Consider the following 17,082-nt stretch of genomic DNA (forward strand, 5'->3'; position numbering starts at 1 on the left):
CTGGAGAGAGATGAGCATTCAATTCCACTGAATGCGCAACAAGTCTTGTCATTGTAAAAACCACAACACACAACCACACACATTCCATAGTCAGCCTCATGTGTGAGATAGAAGAGATAGAAATGAAACAACCAACCAATCTGACTGGTAATCTGACTGGTAAATTTAGAGCCTCTAAACTGGGTAATCTGACTGGTAAATTTAGAGCCTCTAACCCTGGCAATCTGACTGGTAATCTGACTGGTAATCTTACTGGTAAATTTATCGCCTCTAACCCTGGTAATCTGACTGGTAAATTTAGAGCCTCTAAACCCTGGTAATCTGACTGGTAAATTTATCGCCTCTAACCCTGGTAATCTGTGTCACGGTTGTGTGGAGAGACGGACAAAGGGGCAGCGTGCTCTGAGTTCCACATATTTTATTTAGTGAAATTTACAAAACAAAAGGAAACAAACAACTAACCGTAACATCAGAGGTGCTACATGCACTAACTCAAAACAAGATCCCACAAAACACAGTGGGGAAATGGCTGCCTAAATATGATCCCCAATCAGAGACAACGATAAACAGCTGCCTCTGATTGGGAACCATACCAGGCCAACATAGAAATAAAACACCTAGATAGAACCCCCCCCCCCTAGTCACACCCCGACCTAACCAAAATAGTGAATAAAAAGGCTCTCTATGGTCAGGGCGTGACCATAGAGAGCCTTTTTATGGCAATCTGACTGGTAAATGTAGAAGCTCTAACCTTGGCAATCTGACGGGTAAATTTAGAAGCTCTAACCTTGGCAATCTGACTGGTAAACTCATGATGTTTTGCAAATACAATCAGTTTTCCATGTTGAAATGACGTGGAAACAATGTTGATTCAACCAGTTTTTGCCTAGTAGGACTGAATACGTTTTGGCCACCGTTTTCTTTGACAGGGGAATTTCAACACACTGTGTGTGGAGCCAAGCTTTCCACTGAAGCAGAGATCTTAGGAGCTAGAAGCAGAGCTGCCATATCTGTCAGCGACATTTTAGTTAGCAGGCATGTGCAGAACACAGATTAGATAGAACTCTGTGTCTTCTTTGTGGTAGTTCTATTTTTTACAGTTGTGTCCGTGTCCTGCGTGGCACAGTCTCTCTGTGTGTGTTCCAGACTAGTGTTCTGTTCTAGAACCCAGGGAGGATTGAGAGTTCTGTGGCCGTAAAAGGCTGTTCCTGTGTGTGAGTGGAGGAGCCAGACTGGGCCTGTGTGTATGTGGTAATGGTTAGAGTCTCTCTATGACTCAGGCCTCCTGTTTTACTCATCGCTATACAGACAAAGGGCCACTTTGTTTGGTTCTGGACCAGGCTGGCTCTGGTAAATTGGCCCAGAGTACCAGTGTCGCCTAGAGTCATACACCCACACACCCCAAACACACAAACACACACACACACACACACACACACACACACACACACACACACACACACACACACACACACACACACACACACACACACACACACACACACTAAACTAAACCACACACAGGAAACCAGACCAGATAAACACAAGAGAGAGACAATGTGGGCAGAGTGTAACTAATCGGACCAGACATTGAGCCAGTGTGTATCTGTGTGTTAGTTTGTGTACAAGTGTGTGTGTGTGTGTGTGTGTGTGTGTGTGTGTGTGTGTGTGTGTGTGTGTGTGTGTGTGTGTGTGTGTGTGTGTGTGTGTGTGTGTGTGTGTGTGTGTGTGTGTGTGTGTGTGTGTGTGTGTGTGTGTGTGTGTGTGTGTGTGTGTGTGTGTGTGTGTGTGTGTGTGTGTGTCCGTCCAGACCCCAGGCGTTCTGTCCTGTTCTGGTGCCAGTATACCAGGATGTGATATTCTTCCCAAGCACACATTCCTGTTATATGACTTACTGAGTCAACTTACATTAATCAATGTGAAAACATGCAGGAGATAAACATGTTAACTAGCCATTATTACCAACCAGTCCCTGTCCTCTCTGTCATTATTACCAACCAGTCCCTGTCCTCTCTGTGTCATTATTACCAACCAGTCCCTGTCCTCTCTGTCATTATTACCAACCAGTCCCTGTCCTCTCTGTGTCATTATTACCAACCAGTCCCTGTCCTCTCTGTGTCATTATTACCAACCAGTCCCTGTCCTCTCTGTCATTATTACCAACCAGTCCCTGTCCTCTCTGTGTCATTATTACCAACCAGTCCCTGTCCTCTCTGTCATTATTACCAACCAGTCCCTGTCCTCTCTGTGTCATTATTACCAACCAGTCCCTGTCCTCTCTGTCATTATTACCAACCAGTCCCTGTCCTCTCTGTGTCATTATTACCAACCAGTCCCTGTCCTCTCTGTGTCATTATTACCAACCAGTCCCTGTCCTCTCTGTCATTATTACCAACCAGTCCCTGTCCTCTCTGTGTCATTATTACCAACCAGTCCCTGTCCTCTCTGTCATTATTACCAACCAGTCCCTGTCCTCTCTGTCATTATTACCAACCAGTCCCTGTCCTCTCTGTCATTATTACCAACCAGTCCCTGTCCTCTCTGTCATTATTACCAACCAGTCCCTGTCCTCTCTGTGTCATTATTACCAACCAGTCCCTGTCCTCTCTGTGTCATTATTACCAACCAGTCCCTGTCCTCTCTGTGTCATTATTACCAACCAGTCCCTGTCCTCTCTGTGTCATTATTACCAACCAGTCCCTGTCCTCTCTGTGTCATTATTACCAACCAGTCCCTGTCCTCTCTGTCATTATTACCAACCAGTCCCTGTCCTCTCTGTCATTATTACCAACCAGTCCCTGTCCTCTCTGTCATTATTACCAACCAGTCCCTGTCCTCTCTGTCATTATTACCAACCAGTCCCTGTCCTCTGTCATTATTACCAACCAGTCCCTGTCCTCTCTGTCATTATTACCAACCAGTCCCTGTCCTCTCTGTCATTATTACCAACCAGTCCCTGTCCTCTCTGTGTCATTATTACCAACCAGTCCCTGTCCTCTCTGTCATTATTACCAACCAGTCCCTGTCCTCTCTGTCATTATTACCAACCAGTCCCTGTCCTCTCTGTGTCATTATTACCAACCAGTCCCTGTCCTCTCTGTCATTATTACCAACCAGTCCCTGTCCTCTCTGTGTCATTATTACCAACCAGTCCCTGTCCTCTCTGTGTCATTATTACCAACCAGTCCCTGTCCTCTCTGTGTCATTATTACCAACCAGTCCCTGTCCTCTCTGTGTCATTATTACCAACCAGTCCCTGTCCTCTCTGTGTCATTATTACCAACCAGTCCCTGTCCTCTCTGTGTCATTATTACCAACCAGTCCCTGTCCTCTCTGTCATTATTACCAACCAGTCCCTGTCCTCTCTGTGTCATTATTACCAGCCAGTCCCTGTCCTCTCTGTGTCATTATTACCAACCAGTCCCTGTCCTCTCTGTGTCATTATTACCAACCAGTCCCTGTCCTCTCTGTCATTATTACCAACCAGTCCCTGTCCTCTCTGTGTCATTATTACCAACCAGTCCCTGTCCTCTCTGTGTCATTATTACCAACCAGTCCCTGTCCTCTCTGTCATTATTACCAACCAGTCCCTGTCCTCTCTGTCATTATTACCAACCAGTCCCTGTCCTCTCTCTGTCATTATTACCAACCAGTCCCTGTCCTCTCTGTCATTATTACCAACCAGTCCCTGTCCTCTCTGTCATTATTACCAACCAGTCCCTGTCCTCTCTCTGTCATTATTACCAACCAGTCCCTGTCCTCTCTGTCATTATTACCAACCAGTCCCTGTCCTCTCTGTCATTATTACCAACCAGTCCCTGTCCTCTCTGTGTCATTATTACCAACCAGTCCCTGTCCTCTCTGTGTCATTATTACCGACCAGTCCCTGTCCTCTCTGTGTCATTATTACCAACCAGTCCCTGTCCTCTCTGTGTCATTATTACCAACCAGTCCCTGTCCTCTCTGTGTCATTATTACCAACCAGTCCCTGTCCTCTCTGTCATTATTACCAACCAGTCCCTGTCCTCTCTGTCATTATTACCAACCAGTCCCTGTCCTCTCTGTCATTATTACCAACCAGTCCCTGTCCTCTCTGTGTCATTATTACCAACCAGTCCCTGTCCTCTCTGTGTCATTATTACCAACCAGTCCCTGTCCTCTCTGTCATTATTACCAACCAGTCCCTGTCCTCTCTGTGTCATTATTACCAACCAGTCCCTGTCCTCTCTGTGTCATTATTACCAACCAGTCCCTGTCCTCTCTGTGTCATTATTACCAACCAGTCCCTGTCCTCTCTGTGTCATTATTACCAACCAGTCCCTGTCCTCTCTGTGTCATTATTACCAACCAGTCCCTGTCCTCTCTGTGTCATTATTACCAACCAGTCCCTGTCCTTTGTTTCAGCAGCGGGGGACTGAGAGGGTTTTGGGAATGGAAGCTCATGGTTACATGGTTCTATGTGGGGTGGTGAAGGGACACTTATGGTCACTCAAATCTGTGTGTGTGTGTGTGTGTGTGTGTGTGTGTGTGTGTGTGCGTGCGTGAGTGCGTGCGTGCGTGCGTGCGTGCGTGCGTGCGTGCGTGCGTGCGTGCGTGCGTGCGTGCGTGCGTGCGTGCGTGCGTGCGTGCGTGCGTGCGTGCGTGCGTGCGTGCGTGCGTGCGTGCGTGCGTGCGTGCGTGCGTGCGTGCGTGTGTGTTTGTTGGACCAACACAGAGAATGACAGCAGAGATAGGAGGAGACTGTGTTAATGGGTGTATTGTATTTCCTTGGCCTGTGGTTCATTTGTAACATAAGCTAGGCTGCAGTTCATCTGTTTGACTTGACGATATCCCTCAAGTGGATGGTTGGGATGCTGTTTCCTGATAAAGCTATACCTGATGCTAATCAATAATGAGGTATAGTTGGAACTAGTGCCATTTCATCTCATTTAGCTGTGCTTCTCAGTCTGGAAGTTCAGTACAGCTGTGATCTCTCTGTCCAAAATAAGTTTGAAGGCCAATTACTGTATGCTGTTTTCTATTTCAGACAGAGCCATGCATGAACTAAATACATGGCTCTGATCCCTCTTGTTTAGTGCTAAACAATACAAAACAGCAGGCAGGTATTAAACACATAAGGAAGGGGAGTATACGGAACACTGGGATGGAATAGTCCTACTGGGCTGTTACTGGGAATATAGACCAGACTGAAGATAGGGGTATAGCATCTACATTTATATTCAGCATCATTTTCAATCATCACGTCTTCCTGTAGTTTTCTTTTGTGGTTCCAAGGGCTCCGTGGGTTGTAGCAGGGTGCTTGTGGGTTTGATTCCCACGTTGGAGCAGGGTGCTTGTGGGTTTGATTCCCACGTTGGAGCAGGGTGCTTGTGGGTTTTATTCCCACGTTGGAGCAGGGTGATTGTGGGTTTGATTCCCACGTTGGAGCAGGGTGCTTGTGGGTTTGATTCCCACGTTGGAGCAGGGTGCTTGTGGGTTTGATTCCCCACGTTGGAGCAGGGTGATTGTGGGTTTGATTCCCACGTTGGAGCAGGGTGCTTGTGGGTTTGATTCCCACGTTGGAGCAGGGTGCTTGTGGGTTTGATTCCCACGTTGGAGCAGGGTGCTTGTGGGTTTGATTCCCACGTTGGAGCAGGGTGCTTGTGGGTTTGATTCCCACGTTGGAGCAGGGTGCTTGTGGGTTTGATTCCCACGTTGGAGCAGGGTGATTGTGGGTTTGATTCCCACGTTGGAGCAGGGTGATTGTGGGTTTGATTCCCACGTTGGAGCAGGGTGCTTGTGGGTTTAATTCCCACGTTGGAGCAGGGTGCTTGTGGGTTTGATTCCCACGTTGGAGCAGGGTGATTGTGGGTTTGATTCCCACATTGGAGCAGGGTGCTTGTGGGTTTGATTCCCACGTTGGAGTAGGGTGCTTGTGGGTTTGATTACCACATTGGAGCAGGGTGCTTGTGGGTTTGATTCCCACGTTGGAGCAGGGTGCTTGTGGGTTTAATTCCCACATTGTAGCAGGGTGCTTGTGGGTTTGATTCCCACGTTGGAGTAGGGTGCTTGTGGGTTTGATTCCCACGTTGGAGCAGGGTGATTGTGGGTTTAATTCCCACATTGGAGCAGGGTGCTTGTGGGTTTGATTCCCACGTTGGAGCAGGGTGATTGTGGGTTTGATTCCCACGTTGGAGCAGGGTGCTTGTGGGTTTGATTCCCACGTTGGAGTAGGGTGCTTGTGGGTTTGATTCCCACGTTGGAGCAGGGTGCTTGTGGGTTTGATTCCCACGTTGGAGCAGGGTGCTTGTGGGTTTGATTCCCACGTTGGAGCAGGGTGCTTGTGGGTTTGATTCCCACGTTGGAGCAGGGTGATTGTGGGTTTGATTCCCACGTTGGAGCAGGGTGCTTGTGGGTTTAATTCCCACGTTGGAGCAGGGTGCTTGTGGGTTTGATTCCCACGTTGGAGCAGGGTGATTGTGGGTTTGATTCCCACATTGGAGCAGGGTGCTTGTGGGTTTGATTCCCACGTTGGAGTAGGGTGCTTGTGGGTTTGATTACCACATTGGAGCAGGGTGCTTGTGGGTTTGATTCCCACGTTGGAGCAGGGTGCTTGTGGGTTTAATTCCCACATTGTAGCAGGGTGCTTGTGGGTTTGATTCCCACGTTGGAGTAGGGTGCTTGTGGGTTTGATTCCCACGTTGGAGCAGGGTGATTGTGGGTTTAATTCCCACATTGTAGCAGGGTGCTTGTGGGTTTGATTCCCACGTTGGAGCAGGGTGCTTGTGGGTTTGATTCCCACATTGGAGCAGGGTGCTTGTGGGTTTGATTCCCACATTGTAGCAGGGTGCTTGTGGGTTTGATTCCCACGTTGGAGCAGGGTGCTTGTGGGTTTGATTCCCACGTTGGAGCAGGGTGCTTGTGGGTTTGATTCCCACGTTATAGCAGGGTGCTTGTGGGTTTGATTCCCACATGGCTACATACACTCCATAAGCTGGTGGTAACATTGAGTGGATGTGGATCACAGCTAATTGAACATTATGTTGTTTTGATTTGTCTCTCCAGTGGTGAACGAGGATGGCCAGCCGCTCATAGAGGGGAAACTGAAGGAGAAACAGGTTCGCTGGAAGTTCATCAAACGCTGGAAGTCTCGCTACTTCACCCTGGCAGGAAACCATCTCCACTTCCGGAAGGGAAAATCAGTATGTATCCCTTCCACACTTAGACTTTAGCTGTTCAAATCAAATGTCCCCTCGGGGACAATAACGTATATCATATCATATACACAGTGGCGTAAAGTACTTGAGTAGAAACACTTTCAAGTACTATTTAAGTCGTTTTGGGGGGTATTTGTACTTTACTATTTATATTTTTGACAACTTTACTTTTACTGCACTATATTCCTAATGAAAATAATGTCCTATTTAATCCCTACATTTTCCTTGACACCCAAAAGTACTCGTTACATTTAGTAGGACAGGAAAATGCCTCTGATCTGGTGGACTCACTAAACACACATGCTTCGTTTGTAAATGATGTCTGTGTTGGATCGAGCCCCTGGCTATCTCTAGATTTTTAAAACAATGAAATGGTGCCGTCTGGAATTTGAAAAATATTTATAGTTTTACTTTTGATACTTAAGTATATTTAGAACCAAACACTTTTACTCAAGTAGTATTTTACTCTGTAACTTTCATTTTTACTTCAGTAACTTTCTATTACGGTATCTATACTTTTACTCAAGTATGACAATTGGATACTTTTTCCACCACTGCATATACACAGGGGAACACTTCAAATAGACCTTTACATAGACAGAAATCATTTTAAAAACACACACGTACACATTTACATCCCTCCAAGGAAGGCACAAACAAACTTGTCACTGTCATTATGTGTTTTCCTTTTCTACTTTTTAAGTGAGTCATGATGTGATGTTGGCTGAAACAGTGGAGACCCCATTTCGTGACAAGGCCTAATGTCTATCTGGGGAATCCACTAGAGATGATTGTAATAACTTTAGCCCCAGTATTGAGCCTTAGTAGACGACATACTATGAGTTATAAGTTTGGCCCGCTATTAATCAATGGGTGACGCCCAAGATCAGAGTATGATGCTGCAACTTCTTGAGTCATTCTTCCCTGTAATAGCTCAGTCATTCCCTTTAATAACTCAGTCATTCTTCCCTGTAATAACTCAGTCCTTCTTCCTTTTAATAACTCAGTCATTCCTTTTAATACCTCAGTCATTACCTTTAATAACACAGTCATTCTTCCTTTAATAACAGTTATTCCCTTTAATAAATCAGTCATTCCCTTTAATAACTCAGTCATTCCCTTTAATAACTCAGTCATTCTTCCCGTTAATACCTCAGTCATTACCTTTAATAACACAGTCATTCTTCCCTTTAATAACAGTTATTCCCTTTAATAAATCAGTCATTCCCTTTAATAACTCAGTCATTCCCTTTAATAACACAGTCATTCTTCCCTTTAATAACAGTCATTCCCTTTAATATCTCAGTCATTCCCTTTAATAACTCAGTCATTCCCTTTAATAACTCAGTCATTCGCTTTAATAACTCAGTATTCTTAAAGTATTTTAAAAACAGTCATTCTTCCCTTTAAACAGTACTAATATCTCAGTATTCCTGTTAATATCTCAGTCATTCCCTTTAATAACACAGTCATTGTTCCCTTTAATAACTCAGTCATTCTTCCCTTTAATACCTCAGTCATTCCCTTTAATAACACAGTCATTCTTCCCTTTAATAACTCTTACAAGGGTCAGGACGTAACAGTACCCCACCACCCCCCAAAGGTGCAGACCCCGACTGCACACAAAACCCCCCCCAACAAAACAACCACAAAAACACCTGGGGAGGGAAGGGAGGGTGACAAAAGTCTATGGCGGCTCTGGTGCTAAACCCAGAACCTTCCTATCCCTCCGATCCTCCAGCAACGGAGGTGGCTCCGGCTCCGGGCGTAACCCCAGTTCCGCCCGCAGATCCCTCCGCTTCTGTAACACCGACCTGTGGATCATTATTAGAAGAATCGGACTGTAGATCATTACCGGAAGCTCTGTGCTGCAGACTGCCGCTGGAGGATCTGGGCTGCAGGCCACCGCTGAAGGCTCTGGGCTGCAGACCGCCGCTGAAGGCTCTGGGTTGCAGACCGCCGCTGAAGGCTCTGGACTGGGAGGCATCGCTGGAGGCTCCGGACTAAGGAGCGTCGCTGGAGGCTCCGAACTGAGGAGCATCGCTGGAGGCTCCAGACTGAGGAGTGTCACTGAAGGTTCCGGGCTGAGGTCCTTCTCAGTAGGTTCCGGACTGTAGGCCGTCTCAGTAGGTTCCGGACTGTAGGCCGTCTCAGTAGGTTCCGGACTGTAGACCGTCTCAGTAGGTTCCAGACTGAAAAACGTCGCCGGAAGCTCTGGACTGGGAACTGTCACCCCCCCTACTTAAATATGATCTCCAATCAGAGGCAACGAGGACCAGCTGCCTCCAATTGGAGATCAACCCAAAAAAGCAACAACATAGAAATTGAAAACCTAGAACACAAAACCTAGAAATAGAAAACAAGAAAACCAACCAAACACCCCCGTCACGCCCTGACCCATCTACTATAGAAAATGACCTCTTACAAGGGTCAGGACATGACACATTCTTCCCTTTAATAACTCAGTCATTCCCTTTAATAACTCAGTCATTTCCTTTAATAACTCAGTCATTCCCTTTAATAACTCAGTCATTCTTCCCTTTAATAACTCAGTCATTCTTCCCTTTAATAACTCAATCATTCTTCCCTTTAGTAACAGTCATTCTCTTTAATACCTCAGTCATTCTTCCCTTTAATAACTCAGTTTGTGTGTGTGTGTGTTCATGCATGCTGGTGTGTGTGTGTCTGTGTGTGTGTGTGTGTGTGTGTGTGTGTGTGTGTGTGTGTGTGTGTGTGTGTGTGTGTGTGTGTGTGTGTGTGTGTGTGTGTGTGTGTGTGTGTGTGTGTGTGTGTGTGTGTGTGTGTGTCTGTGAAGACGAGGAAGCTCTCCACTGTGTTTTAACGATACAAATCCCTCCTAATCAGTTTGATTCTGACTTACTTTGAGGCAGAACTTAGTTTAAGGTCATTGGACTTTACAGCAGAAATAATGATTGTGCAAAGGAAAAAGTGTTGCCTAATCAGAACCATTGAGAAAACAGGACTGTAAAACAATGTGTTGAGGTCACGTAGTCATCAGAAAGCCCATGAGTCATCACCATGTACCAAACACAGCGAAACACACCTTCATTATGATGGAAAAACACAGTGCTCATTCAACTTCAGCCACAATGTAATTAGAGCTGATCTGATTTATCGTGCTGTTGGTGTGTTGGTGTGTGTGTAGTGTTGGTGTGTGTGTGTAGTGTTGGTGTGTGTGTAGTGTTGGTGTGTGTGTGTAGTGTTGGTGTGTGTGTAGTGTTGGTGTGTGTGTAGTGTTGGTGTGTGGGTAGTGTTGGTGTGTGTGTGTAGTGTTGGTGTGTGTGTACGGTTGGTGTGTGTGTGTGTAGTGTTGGTGTGTAGTGTTGGTGTGTGTGTAGTGTTGGTGTGTGTGTGTAGTGTTGGTGTGTGTGTGTGTGTGTAGTGTTGGTGTTACCCCTAACCTATACCCTAACCTATACCCCTAACCTATACCCCTAACCTATACCGTAACCTCTACCCCTAACATATACCCCTAACCTATTCCCTAACCTATACCCCTAACCTATACCCTAACCTATATCCCTAACCTATACCCTAACCTATACCCTAACCCATTCCCTAACCTATACCCTAACCTATACCCTAACCTATACCCCTAACCTATACCCTAATGTATACCCCTAACCTATACCCTAACCTATACCCCTAACCTATACCCTAACCTATACCCTAACCTATACCCCTGACCTATGCCCTAACCTATACCCCTAACCTATACCCTAAACTATACCCCTAACCTATACCCCTAACCTATACCCCTAACATATACCCTAACCTACACCCTAACCTATACCCCTGCCCTATATCCCTAACCTATACCCTAACCTATACCCCTAACCTATACCCTAACCTATACCCCTAACCTATACCCTTAACCTATACCCCTAACCCATTCCCTAACCTATAGCCCTAACCTATACCGTAACCTATACCCCTAACATATACCCTAACCTATACCCTAACCTATACCCCTAACCTATACCCTAACCTGTACCCCTAACCTATAACCCTAACCTATACCCTAACCTATACCTTAACCTCTATGGGCTAGGTGGGACGCAAGCGTCCCACCCTTGGTGCACTCCATCAACAGCAGGTGCATTTCAAGAGCGGCAAATTTGAATCCAAATAAATGTCAAAATTCAAATTTTTCAAACATACAACTATTTTACACCCTTTGAAAGATAAACATCTCCTTAATCTAACCACGTTTTACGATTTCAAAAAGGTTTTACGGCGAAAGCATAAATTTAGAGTATGTTAGGACAGTACATTTACAAGAGTTGTGTGTAATGTTTTGCCAATTCAAAGACAGGGTCACCAAAACCATAAAACCAGCTAAAATGATGCACTAACCTTTTACAATCTCCATCAGATGACACTCCTAGGACATTATGTTAGACAATGCATGCATTTTTAGTTCTATCAAGTTCATATTTATATCCAAAAACAGCGTTTTACTATGGCATTGATGTTGAGGAAATCGTTTCCCTCCAATAACCGGCAGTCAAGTCAGCACCACAAATTAAATAATTAAAATTAGAAAACATTGGTAAAATATTATATTGTCATTTAAAGAATTATAGATTTACATCTCTTGAACGCAATCAACTTGCCAGATTTAAAAATAACCTTACTGGGAAATCACACTTTGCAATAATCTGAGCACTGCGCCCAGAAAAATACGCGTTGCGATACAGACCAGCCGTCATGTTGGGGAGATCTAAAATCGAAAATACTATGTAAATAATCCATTACCTTTGATTCTCTTCATCAGATGTCACTTCCAGGTATCACAGGTCCATAACGAATGTAGTTTTGTTCAAAAAAGCTCATCATTTATGTCCAAAAATCTCCGTCTTGTTAGCACATGATCTAAGCCCGCCGGACTTCACTTCATGAACGAGGGGAAAAAATATATTTACGTTCGTTCAAACATGTCAAACGTTGTATAGCATAAATCATTAGGGCCTTTTTTAACCAGAACATGAATAATATTCAAGGTGGACGAATGCATTCTCTTTTATAACGTATTGGAACGAGGGTACCCAACATGAACTCGCGCGCCAGGTGTCTAATGGGCCATCATCGTTCCATGGCTCTTGTTCGGTCAGATCTCCCTCCAGAAGACTCAAAACACTTTGTAAAGGCTGGTGACATCTAGTGGAAGCAATAGGAAGTGCCAAAATATTCCTCAGCCCCTGTGTTTTTCAATGGCATAGGTTTAAAGGTAATACAACACATCAGGTATCCACTTCCTGTCAGAAAATGTCTCAGGGTTTTGCCTGCCAAATGAGTTCTGTTATACTCACAGACACCATTCAAACAGTTTTAGAAAATGTAGGGTGTTTTCTATCCATATATAATAAGTATATGCATATTCTAGTTACTGGGTAGGATTAGTAACCAGATTAAATCGGGTACATTTTTTTATCCAGCCGTGCAAATACTGCCCCCTAGCCCCAACAGGTTAACCTGTACCCCTAACCTATACCCTAACCTATACCCCTAACCTATACCCTAACCCATTCCCTAACATATACCCCTGACCTATACCCTAACCTATACCCCTAACCTATACCCTAACCTATTCCCTAACCTGTACCACTAGGCACTTCTGTTGGTCTGAAAGGATTTTATGCAGTTTGTATCATAACTAAGCGATATGGTTTTGATCCACAGAGGATGGAACAGAACTTAGCCATGTGGTCTGTTGGTTTCTTGACCTTTTGACCTGTACACTACTGCTGGTTGTTGACATTGTCACCATCACTGGTCATCAGATGTTGGTATTTCCTGTATTCTCTTTTGTTCCTGGGTTTTGTCTGCCACTTTCCAACCCCACTGATGATTCCAGAATCCTTTGTCTTTCCCAAAAACGGTCCTCCTAATTGGGACCAGACAGAATCTGCTGCCAAACTACCTCAAGGTCCTCTTTTTGGCAAGTCAACTCATCCTGTGTGTGTTGCTTTGTTGAATGAGAGAGAGAGAGAGAGAGAGAGAGAGAGACAGAGAGACAGAGAGACAGAGAGAGAGACCAGGGTGGACTAGTGGTCAGATCTTCTGAGGACTTTCTGACTTCAATTCAAAACTCTGCTTTGTATTCTCCAGGCTTTAACAAGTATTGAGACATTGGAGAACAAATGTAAATGGTTGAAAGTATAAGTGAAATTGATCTCTCTTGCCCAAGACAATCTACATTGTAATATAACCAACAGTTCCTCCCTCACCACAGCTGTTTAAAGGCACAAATTGGACCCCCTCTTTGTCTCGTTTTCTCAACACAATCTTGCCGTGCCAATGACTCAATTCCAAATCAACCTTTCAGCTATACCACTAACATATACCCCTAACCTATACCCCTAACCTATACCCTAACCTATACCCCTAATCTATATCCCTAACCTATACCCCTAACCTATACCCTAACCTATACCCCTAATCTATATCCCTAACCTGTACCCTAACCTATACCCTAACCTATACCCTGACCTATATCCCTAGCATATACCCCTAACCTATACCCCTAACCTATACCCCTAATCTATATCCCTAACCTGTACCCTAACCTATACCCTAACCTATACCCTGACCTATATCCCTAGCATATACCCCTAACCTATACCCCTAACCTATACCCCTAACCTATACCCCTAACCTATATCCCTAACCTATACCCCTAACCTATAACCCTAACCTATACCCTAACCTATACCCCTAACCTATAACCCTAACCTATACCCCTAACCTATATCCCTAACCTATACCCCTAACCTATAACCCTAACCTATACCCTAACCTATACCCTGACCTATATCCCTAACCTGTACCCTAACCTATACCCCTAACCTATACCCCTAACCTATACCCTGACCTATATCCCTAACCTATACCCTAACCATTACCCCTAACCTATACCCTGACCTATATCCCTAACCTATACCCTAACCTATACCCCTAACGTATACCCCTAACCTATACCCTGACCTATATCCCTAACCTATACCCTAACCAATACCCCTAACCTATACCCTAACCAATACCCCTAACCTATACCCTGACCTATATCCCTAACCTATACCCTAACCAATACCCCAAACCTATACCTTAACCTATACCCTAACCTTTACCCCTAACCTATACCCCTAAACTATACCCTAACCAATACCCTAACCTATACCCATCATTTACCACTAACCTATACCCTAACCTATACCTTAACCTTTACCATACCCTATACCCCTTACCTATACCCTACCCTATACCCTAACCTATACCCTACCCTATACCCTAACCTTTAGCCCTAACCTGTACCCTGACCTATACCATAACCTATACCCTAACCTATACCCACCATATACCCTAACCTATACCCTAACCTATACCCCCAAACTATACCCTAACCTATACCCTAACCTATTCCCTAACCTATACCCTAACCTATACCTTAACCTGTACCCCTAACCTATACCCCTAACCTATACCCTAACCTATGCCTTAACCTGTACCCCTAACCTATACCCCTAACCTATACCCCTAACCTATACCCTAACCTATTCCCTAACTTGTACCACTAGGCACTTCTGTTGGTCTGAAAGGATTTTATGCAGTTTGTACCATAACTAAGCGATATGGTTTTGATCCACAGAGGATGGAACAGAACTTAGCCATGTGGTCTGTTGGTTTCTTGACCTTTTGACCTGTACACTACTGCTGGTTGTTGACATTGTCACCATCACTGGTCATCAGATGTTGGTATTTCCTGTATTCTCTTTTGTTCCTGGGTTTTGTCTGCCACTTTCCAACCCCACTGATGATTCCAGAATCCTTTGTCTTTCCCAAAAACGGTCCTCCTAATTGGGACCAGACAGAATCTGCTGCCAAACTACCTCAAGGTCCTCTTTTTGGCAAGGCAACTGATCCTGTGTGTGTTGCTTTGTTGAATGAGAGAGAGAGAGAGAGAGAGAGAGAGAGAGAGAGAGAGAGAGAGAGAGAGAGAGAGAGAGAGAGAGAGAGAGAGTCAGAGAGACAGCGAGACAGCGAGAGAGAGAGACAGCGAGAGAGACAGCAAGCGAGAGAGGGAGAGAGAGACAGAGAGCGAGCGAGGGAGCGAGAGAGATAGAGAGTGCGCGCGAGAGAGAGATAGAGAGCGCAAGAGAGAGAGAGAGAGAGAGCGAGACAAGCTCATAATAAGCCACCTCAGTGCAACCTCACCCCTGTTCCATTTCAGCCCCTAGCCCCTTTACCTAATCGCTTCCCCAAAGTCGAGTCATCAAATACTGTTTTTATTGTACCGATCCTTAGGACACACACGAAATAGGAACTAGAGGACGTGGCGAGGGGCCAAAATGGAACATGGCCAAGGAGTATATTGACTTCTCCTTTAACCTGTGTGAGAATACATGAGTAGCTTAACCACTGTAGCTAACAGAAGGCCCTCCACACAGACAGCCAGGGAGGTAAGGATGTGGGCAAGTCTATGGAGATTAACGCTTGCCATCACACACAGAGCACACACACACATACAACACACACAGGCTACAGAACTATGGCTGATTAGAGGGGTCTAAGGATGTGAGTATAGGTCTATGGAGAATAGCGTATAGCCTAGCGCTCGCTATGTGACCTTATGATCCCTAAGGATTTGGCTGTGGTGTATCACACACGTACACACACACACACACACTTACCCACACACACACACACACACACACACACACACACACATACACATTCCACATACACAAGTCAGAAAGATGAAGCTTTCTTAAGGGGTATAACATTAGAGGAAGTGCTTATGGGCTGAAGGATTTCATTTCCTCCCTTATATAAGAACGAAGACAGTAAAACACCCTCTTGTCTTACTGCATACATGTGCAGCTTACAGCAATAGATCTTTGCAAGAGGACCATAAAAGTTGATGTTTTGTGCTAATTTACTGTCGTAACAAATCCTAGCAACATTTTATTTTGTCACTGAAATATTTGGCATCAAGCAACACGTCGCCTATAACAGCCCCAAGGCAGCTGTTCAACATTATACAATGGGTGGGTCTAATTTTGAATGCTGATTGGTTAAAAGCGCATTCCAGCCGGTGTCTATTCCACAAGTTAACACCGGCTAAATCTATGATATTAAAATGCCTATTTACTCTGTTCCATCTGACTGCACAATCTACTGTCTCATCAGCCCAGCCAGGCAATTTATAAACTTGATCTCCACTATAAAAAGCATCTAGACATTATCTCACATTTCTTTTAGACTAACATTTAGTTTTCAACAGCGGTGATTTGTATAAACCTTGCTCTCTGTCTCTCCGACATTTGAAACATTGTTTCAATATTGAAATTCTATCTACAGCTGTCCCATAGTAATGAACGATTCGGGACGAGACAGACAGACAGCGTTTCTCAGCCAGTCAAAATCATGAATCAGCTGGCATAATTTTTATGGCTATATACAAAGAAATTTCAATTGAAAAAAGGTGAAACGAAATGAAGTGCTGCTAGTTTGCAGTCTTTACAGCTTCAGTGTTTGAAGTGATTGTGTTAGCTGTGTTGTTGGCTAGCTCCTCTGAACAACAGTGTCCTGATGAGAGAACACATTTTCTATGCCAGGCGAAATCGTGCCTCATTAGCTCATTGTGAAATTAATGTAGTAGAATATAACACATCAGATCTGTTAAAAGATAATGCAACTAAAAAATGTAATCATCTTTGAAATGCAAGAGAAAGGCCACAATGTATTATTCCAGTTTAGGCGCAATTTAGATTTTGGCCATTAGATGGCAGCAGTGTATGTGCAAAGTTTTAGACTGATCCAATGAACCATTGTATTTCTGTTCAAAGTGTTGTATCAAGTCTAC

The 17,082-nt window shown here is 44.6% G+C and overlaps 1 pseudogene; it reads left to right on the forward strand.

Annotated features, from left to right (window-relative positions):
• Positions 1-17,082, forward strand: part of LOC106591777 (ventricular zone-expressed PH domain-containing protein-like) — a 203,813-nt pseudogene that overhangs the window by 182,365 nt on the left and 4,366 nt on the right.

Source organism: Salmo salar, chromosome ssa09 (assembly GCF_905237065.1).
Source record: "Salmo salar chromosome ssa09, Ssal_v3.1, whole genome shotgun sequence".
Taxonomy (NCBI): Eukaryota; Metazoa; Chordata; class Actinopteri; order Salmoniformes; family Salmonidae; genus Salmo; species Salmo salar.